The sequence below is a fragment of the Oncorhynchus tshawytscha genome, linkage group LG06 (genome assembly GCF_018296145.1).
Source record: "Oncorhynchus tshawytscha isolate Ot180627B linkage group LG06, Otsh_v2.0, whole genome shotgun sequence".
Lineage (NCBI taxonomy): Eukaryota > Metazoa > Chordata > Actinopteri > Salmoniformes > Salmonidae > Oncorhynchus > Oncorhynchus tshawytscha.
Window position 1 is genome coordinate 63,561,160 of NC_056434.1, and position 9,141 is coordinate 63,570,300.

Here is a 9,141-nt window from a genome sequence, read left to right on the forward strand (position 1 = left end):
CCCCATAGAGACTGCCAGAGGTCCGGACAACAGGCCCTCCGATTTGACACACTGAACTCTATCTGAGAAGTAGTTGGTGAACCAGGCGAGGCAGTTATTTGAGAAACCAAGGCTGTTGAGTCAGCCGACAAGAATATGGATTTTGTTGAAGGAGAAGCTGGAGAGGCTTGGGCAAGTAGTTGTGGGGGGTGCGGAGCTGTTGGTGACAGGGTTTCCTAGCCTCAGTGCAGTGGGCAGCTGGGAGGTGGTCTCTTTTTCTCCATGGACTTCACAGTGTCCCAATTCTTTGGGGAGTTAACTGACTGTGTGTATTGGTTCCTGACTTCCCTGAAAAGTTGCATATCGCGGGGACTATTCGATGCTAGTGCAGTACACCACAGGGGTGTTTTTATGCAGGCCGAGGGCAGTCAGGACTGGAGTGAACCAAGGGCTATATCTGTTCTTAGGTCTACATTTTTTGAAAGGGGCATGCTTATTTAAAATGGTGAGGAATTTTCTTTTAAAGAACAATCAGGCATCCCCTACTGACGGGATGAGGTCAATATCCTTCCAGGATACCCGGGCCAGGTTGATTAGAAAAGCCTGCTCGCAGAAGTGTTTCAGGGAGCGTTTGACAGTGATGAGTGGGGGTCTTTTGACCACAGACCCATAACGGATGCAGGCAATGAGGCAGTGATCGCTGAGATCCTGATTGAAAAGAGCAGAGGAGTATTTGGAGGGAAAGTTGGTCAGGATAATATCTATGAGGGTGCCCATGTTTACAGATTTAGGGTTGTACCTGATTGGTTCCTTGATCATTTATGTGAGATTGAGGGCATATATCTTAGATTGTAGGACAGCCGGGGTGTTAAGCATATCCCAGTTTAGGTCATCTAACAGAACAAACTCTGAAGATAGATGGGGGGCAATCAATTCACATATGGTGTCCAGGGCACAGCTGGGAGCTGAAGGGGGTCGATAACAGGCGGCAACAGTGAGAGACTTATTTCTGGAGAGATTAATTTTTAAAATTAGAAGCTTGAACTGTTTGGGCATAGACCTGAAAAGTGTGACAGAACTTGCGATGATCCGGATGGTCCAGAGCTTACGCAGGAAACCGGTGTTGTAGTGGAGAAAACCAGTCCGATATGCTCAGGGTTGATATTGCGCTGTGCAGACTGGCAGGTATTATCCAGGCTAAAATCGGCTGGTGTCTGAGCTAAAGGTAAAGGCTGCTAGCAGTGGCTAACAATGACTAAATAGCTAGTAGCTAATTAGCTGGTTAGCTTCTGATGGCTAGCCTCTGATGGAGGTTCTAGCTATAAGGTATAAAAATAGCAGATTCGAATCACATTGGGTGAGGCAGGTTCCTGGAAGGTATATTTAATTTAAGATTGAAATATATACAAAAAAAAGACTAAAAAAACATAACATTTACACGGACAATGACAAACACGTCTGCACTATTAACCGTCCGACTATATGTGATGTCTGATGTAGATATGCATGATTTAGATATGTTTCTGCTTATAATTACCAACATTTTGGTCGGCTATTAGTCAACTTGTCTATAATTGCATACATGCAGCTTCTCTTTTATCATTATACAGTGCATTCGGAAAGTATTCAGACCCATTGACTCTTTCCACATTTTGTTACGTTACAGCCTTATTCTAAAATAGTTTTTTAAAATCCTCATCAATCTACACACAATGCCCCATAATTACAAAGCAAAAACACGTTTTTAGATTTAAAAAAAACTGAAATATTACATTTACATAATTATTCAGACCCTTTACTCAGTACTTTGTGGATGCACCTTTGGCAGCAATTACAGCCTCGAGTCTTCTTGGGTATGACGCTACAAGCTTGCCACACCTGTATTTGGGGAGTATCTCCCATTATTCTCTGCAGATCCTCTCAAGCTCTGTCAGATTGGATGGGGAGCGTCGCTGCACATCTACAGTGCCTTGCGAAAGTATTCGGCCCCCTTGAACTTTGCGACCTTTTGCCACATTTCAGGCTTCAAACATAAAGATATAAAACTGTATTTTTTTGTGAAGAATCAACAACAAGTGGGACACAATCATGAAGTGGAACGACATTTATTGGATATTTCAAACTTTTTTAACAAATCAAAAACTGAAAAATTGGGCGTGCAAAATTATTCAGCCCCTTAAGTTAATACTTTGTAGCGCCACCTTTTGCTGCGATTACAGCTGAAGTCGCTTGGGGTATGTCTCTATCAGTTTTGCACATCGAGAGACTGAAATTTTTCCCATTCCTCCTTGCAAAACAGCTCGAGCTCAGTGAGGTTGGATGGAGAGCATTTGTGAACAGCAGTTTTCAGTTCTTTCCACAGATTCTCGATTGGATTCAGGTCTGGACTTTGACTTGGCCATTCTAACACCTGGATATGTTTATTTTTGAACCATTCCATTGTAGATTTTGCTTTATGTTTTGGATCATTGTCTTGTTGGAAGACAAATATCCGTCCCAGTCTCAGGTCTTTTGCAGACTCCATCAGGTTTTCTTCCAGAATGGTCCTGTATTTGGCTCCATCCATCTTCCCATCAATTTTAACCATCTTCCCTGTCCCTGCTGAAGAAAAGCAGACCCAAACCATGATGCTGCCACCACCATGTTTGACAGTGGGGATGTTGTGTTCAGGGTGATGAGCTGTGTTACTTTTACGCCAAACATAACGTTTTTGCATTGTTGCCAAAAAGTTCAATTTTAACAATCTCAAACCTTCTTGAAAAGGTGGCTTGTGGCAAACTTTAAACGACACTTTTTATGGATATCTTTAAGAAATGGCTTTCTTCTTGCCACTCTTCCATAAAGGCCAGATTTGTGCAATATACGGCTGATTGTTGTCCTATGGACAGAGTCTCCCACCTCAGCTGTAGATCTCTGCAGTTCATCCAGAGTGATCATGGGCCTCTTGGCTGCATCTCTGATCAGTCTTCTCCTTGTATGAGCTGAAAATTTAGAGGGACGGCCAAATTTGCAGTGGTCTGATACTCCTTCCATTTCAATGCTTGCAGTGCTCCTTGGGATGTTTAAAGCTTGGGAAATCTTTTTGTATCCAAATCCGGCTTTAAACTTCTTCACAACAGTATCTCGGACCTGCCTGGTGTGTTCCTTGTTCTTCATGATGCTCTCTGCGCTTTTAACGGACCTCAGACTATCAAGTGCAGGTGCATTTATACAGAGACTTGATTACACAAGGTGGATTGTATTTATCATCATTAGTCATTTAGGTCAACATTGGATCATTCAGAGATCCTCACTGAACTTCTGGAGAGAGTTTGCTGCACTGAAAGTAAAGGGGCTGAATAATTTTGCACGCCCAATTTTTCAGTTTTTGATTTGTTAAAAAAGTTTGAAATATCCAATAAATGTCGTTCCACTTCATGATTGTGTCCCACTTGTTGTTGATTCTTCACAAAAAAATACAGTTTTATATCTTTATGTTTGAAGCCTGAAATGTGGCAAAAGGTCGCAAAGTTCAAGGGGGCAGAATACTTTCGCAAGGCACTGTATTTTCAGATCTCTCCAGAGATGTTCGATAAGGTTCAAGTCCGGGCTCTGGCTGGGCCAATCAAGGACATTTAGAGATGTGTTCCGAAGCCACTCCTGCGTTGTCTTGCCTATATGCTTAGGTCGCTGTTCTGTTGGATGGTGAACCTTTTCTCCAATCTGAGGTCCTGAGCGCTCTGGAGCAGGTATTCATCGAGGATCTCTCTGTACTTTGCTACATTCATCTTTCCCTCGATCCTTACTAGTCTCCCAGTCCCCCCCAGCATGATACTGCCACCACCGTGCTTCACCGCAGGGATGGTGCCAAGTTTCCTTCAGACTTGTCGCTTGGCATTCAGGCCAAAGAGTTCAATATTGGTTTCATCAATCTAAAGAATCTTGTTTGTCATGGTCGGAGTGACCTTTAGTTGACTTTTGGCAAACTTCAAAAGGGCTGTCATGTGCCTTTTACTGAGGAGTGGTTTCCGTCTGGCCACTCTACCATAAATGCCTGATTGGTGAAGTGCTGCAGAGATGGTTGTCATTCTGGAAGTTTCTCCCATCTTGACAGAGGAACTCTGGAGCTCTGTCAGAGTGAACATCGGGTTCTTGGTCACCTCCCTGGCCAAGGCCCTTCTCCCCTAATTGCTCAGTTTGGCCGGGCAGCCAGCTCTAGGAAGAGTCTTGGTGGTTCTAAACTTCTTCCATTTAAGAATGATTGAGGCCATTGTGTTCTTGGGGACCTTCAATGCTGCAGAAAGTTTTTGGTACCCTTCCCCCAGATCTGTGCCTCGACACAATCCTGTCTCGGCGCTCTATGGACAATTCCTTTGATCTCATGGCTTGTTTTTTTCTCTGACAATGCCTGTCAACTGTGAGACCTTATATAGACAGGCGTGCGCCTTTCCTCCAAATCATGTCCAATCAATTGAATTGACCACATGTGGACTCCAATCCAAACAAGATTGAACCGAGGTTGGTAGCTTTATCTACCTGCAGATTCATAGAACAGCTATGACAATGTTTGTATTAGTAGTATTATGAGTTGGGATTATGTCGGCTCATTGTTTAGCTAGCTAGCTACATGTCTATACAAAATACTCTACTTTGTCTGGATTATTACATGACCCATCAAATAAACCAGGTGTGTCTGGGAGGGATCGGGGCCATCTATTGTATATCATGAACATGTGTCTAGACAATAGTGACCCGTCCACCTAGATAGATGGGGCTGGGTGGTGGTTATAGCATTTCCTTTACATGACCCATCAATTTAGACAAGTGCATCTAATAATGATAAAATATCTTTATCTGGACACTTTCTGTTTTTGATATTGCTACTATGCAAGTAAACACTTCCCTGTACCGTGTACACCTTCTGTATTCTGTGCATGTGACAAATAAACTTACATTTGATTTGATATAGTGTGTTTACCACATGGCCTCACATGGGAATCCTTAAAGAGAAGGCTGGGGCTAAGGCTTAAGAGGGTGAGAACAATGCTGAATGGGTGTAGATGAAGAAGAGCTCTCCAGTAGGTGTACCAAAACATTCAAGGGCCATTTTCTCAAAAGTGGTGTTACAAGTTGATCAACTTTCAAAGCAGAATTACTTTCCCATTGTTCCTCAACTGCAATGTATGATATACCTTTTTCTAGCTCTGAGTCTCTACTTTTATCCAATGTAAGAAACACAATTTCCAAATTTGCTACATAAGACCAAATCGAGGCAGCCGGTAGTAATTTGTGGATGTCCATCATCCATTTTGTATGATATTTTACAGATTGCAATTCGTACAATATATTACGAATTTGCAAAATGTATGATATTTTACGAATTCCAATTTGTTGTGGCTAACGCTTGCTGGGTGATTAACATTAACTAGGTAAGAGGTTAGTGTTAAGGTTAGGGTTTAGGTTAAAGGGTTCAAATTAGGGATAGGGTACGGGTTAGCTAACATGCTAAGTAGTTGCAAAGTACCTAAAAAGTAGTAAGTAGTTGCAAAGTTGCTAATAGTTCGAGATGAGATTCGAACATGCGATCTTTGGGTTGCTAGACGTTCGCGTTATTCGTTTTTGCCTTAAGTAACCTTCTGTCTTATGTAACCATACCAAACATGACATATATCATACTAAATCAAAATCAAATCACATTTTATTGGTCACACACATAGATGTTATTGCGAGTGTAGTGAAATACTTGTGTGCTTCTAGTTCCAACAGTGCAGCAATATCTAACAAGTATTATCTAACAATTCCACAACAAATACCTAATACACACAAATCTAAGTAAAGGAATGGAATAAGAATATATAAATATATGGATGAGCAATGTCAGAGCGGCATAGGCTAAGATGCAATAGATAGTATAGAATACAGTATATACACATGAGATGAGTAATGCAAGATATGTAAACATTATTAAAGTGGCATTATTAAAGTGACCAATGATTTCAAGTCTGTTTGTAGGCAGCAGCCTTTATGTGCTAGTGATGACTGTTTAACAATCTGATGGCCTTGAGATAGAAGCTGTTTTTCAGTCTCTTTGTCCCAGCTTTGATGTACTTGTACTGACCTCGCCTTCTGGATGGTAGCGGGGTGAACAGGCAGTGGCTCAGGTGGTTGTTCTCCTAGATTATCTTGTTGGCCTTCCTGTGACACTGTGTACTGTAGGTTTCATGGAGGGCAGGTAGTTTGCCCCCGGTCATGCGTTGTGCAGACCGCACCACCCTGAAGAGCCCTGCGGTTGTCGGCAGTTCAATTGCCTTACCAGGCGGTGATACAGCCCGACAGGATGCTCTCAATTGTGCATCTGTAAAAGTTTGTGAGGGTAAAAGTTTGTGCTTCCTGCCATCCAGGACCTCTATACCATGCGGCATCAGAGGAAGGCCCTAAAAATTGTCAAAGACTCCAGCCACCCAAGTCCTAGACGGTTCTCTCTGCTACTGCACAGCAAGTGGTACCTATGCACCAAGTCTGGAACCAACAAGACCCTGAACAGCTTCTACCACCAAGCCATAAGACTGCTAAATAGTTAGTTAAATAATTAACCAAATAGCTAGCCGGACTGCATTGACCTTTTTAGCACAAACTGTTTTGACTCATCACATAGTTTGCTGCTACTATTTATTATCTATCTTGTTGCCTAGTCACTTTAGTCCTAGTTATATGTACATACAGTATCTACCTCAATTACCTCGTACCCCTGCACATCGACTCGGTACTGGTAACCCGTGTATATAGCCAAGTTATCTTCAAATAATATTTTTGCAGGAATCTCCTTGCGAATGATTTTGCCTAAGATTGTATCTCCGCCGGGTTGGGCAACCTGAGCTTTTGCTATCTCATTCTGTAGTTTGATACCGGAGCTTCGGAGGAATCGTCAAAATCACAAAGCTGATTGTGGGATACTGAAGCCAACGGCTAACCGCTGCGGCACAGTTGTGATGAAAACGGTTTAAAAAACGACCAGCAGATGTCACTAAAGTGCATTGTGAAACTATAATAAAGCTCAGAGTAATGAACCGTTTTTCAAAACTTGAAAATAGGACCATGCCTCAGGACTACTTGGCTGGACTCCTGACTGTCCCCTCTGTTGTTGTGCTGCTGATCCAGTCTCTCTCTCGCTCTCTGATGTAAAAAAAAGGGCTTTATAAAATTGACTGAGGTGTTCTCTCATCTTTGTGTTATCTCCTCAAAGTTAGTTAGACGTTGGCCCCATAGAGATATCAATCATCAAACTAAATTGACCACAGTCAGTGTGCATTCCGAGACAAACAAACACCCATGTGTCAGTGGGCATTACTTGAAATGAAAATCCAACCCTCAAATATGAAATGCAATCGATTCCTTAAATCTCCAACATTCTTGTTTCGGAAAATACTGACTTCATGTTTTAAGTTATCCTACTTACACTTTTTTGTACATTTTGGGACTATGCTATGTTTATGACTACTACCAATGCTACGTTTTCAAGTTGGCTAGATCCAAGTTGGCTAGACTTCAAATTGGGAAATTGTTGAGTTGAATGAATGTTAGTTGAATTTGAAAAACAATGACTTTGCAACAACTAGCTGGGTTGAGCACACAGAGTTAAGTTTGCAGAGACCCGTAATGTAAAATACAGTGTTGGCTATGTGTCTCCTTATTACCGAATGTACCTTTACAACTAAAACATTTATTTCAGAGGATGAAGAATGATTCATTAAACAAATCAAATTTCAAATCAAAATCAAATGTATTTATATAGCCCTTCGTACATCAGCTGATATCTCAAAGTGTTGTACAGAAACCCAGCCGAAAACCCCAAACAGCAAGCAATGCAGGTGTAGAAGCAAAACTCCCTAGAAAGGCCAAAAACCTAGGAAGAAACCTAGAAAGGAACCATGCTATGAGGGGTGGCCAGTCCTCTTCTGGCTGTGCCGGGTGGAGATTATAACAGAACATGGCCAAGATGTTCAAATGTTCATAAATGACCAGCATGGTCAAATCATAATAATCATAATAAACAGGCAGAACAGTTGAAACTGGAGCAGCAGCACGGCCAGGTGGACTGGGGACAGCAAGGAGTCATCATGCCAGGTAGTCCTGAGGCATGGTCCTAGGGCTCAGGTCCTCCGAGAGAGAGAAAGAGAGAATTAGAGAGGGCATACTTAAATTCACACAGGACACCAGATAAGACAGGAGAAGTACTCCAGATATAACAAACTGACCCTAGCCCCCCGACACATAAACTACTGCAGCATAAATACTGGAGGCTGAGACAGGAGGGGTCAGGAGACACTGTGGCCCCATCCGATGATACCCCCGGACAGGGCCAAACAGAAACAGTAAGAGGATTAGTTCTAACCATGAGTAAAATTGTTTTACTTGTTTATCTGATCTGTGGCTAGTCAAATTTAATTGACTAAGAACAACATTATTAACATACTTGTCTCAACCAAAATAAAATAAAAATGTAATTTGTAAATGTCTAAATAATTTCAGACTGGGAGCTATACTGAGAGGAACAGAGTCTCGCACCATCTAAGCCCCAATGCTCCAGGCTAGTGGGTGGCCGAGTGGTACACAGCCCATCAGCAAGGACCTTTGGTGAGGGAAGAGAGCCAGCAGTCACTTAGTTAATACCGAGTCTCCTAGGTAAAAGCACTCTGCAGACCCTACAAAACCCCATTGTCCTGCCAAAAGAATAGGTCAGCTCTGGATACCGGTTAACTCTATGGCATAGACATGTCTCCCTGTCACTAACAAGAGGATTGTGAGTATGTGTGTATGTGTGTGTGTGTGTCTGCCTCTGATGCCGTTGTGGCAGATAGTGTTGTGTTGTTGCGGAGGCTACATCGAGGACAACACTCCTCGGTATCAGACGGATGCAGCTAGTGCAGCACTGGACTGGCCTGAGGCTGCAGGGGAAACCTGCTGCTCTGGACTGTGCTGACCACTCTGTCTCTCATTCCATGTACCAGAATGCTGCCATTGGCGAGGACATTCTAACCTTTACTGTTAAGGCGAAGCTGAAACTTCTACCAACAAAACATAACCTAGCACTCTGGTACCCTACAAACCATGACCCATTTTGTATTCTACAAGAGTCAAATGTCACAGAGTCTGTTGCCCATGTTGTGAATGGTTGCTGTTCAT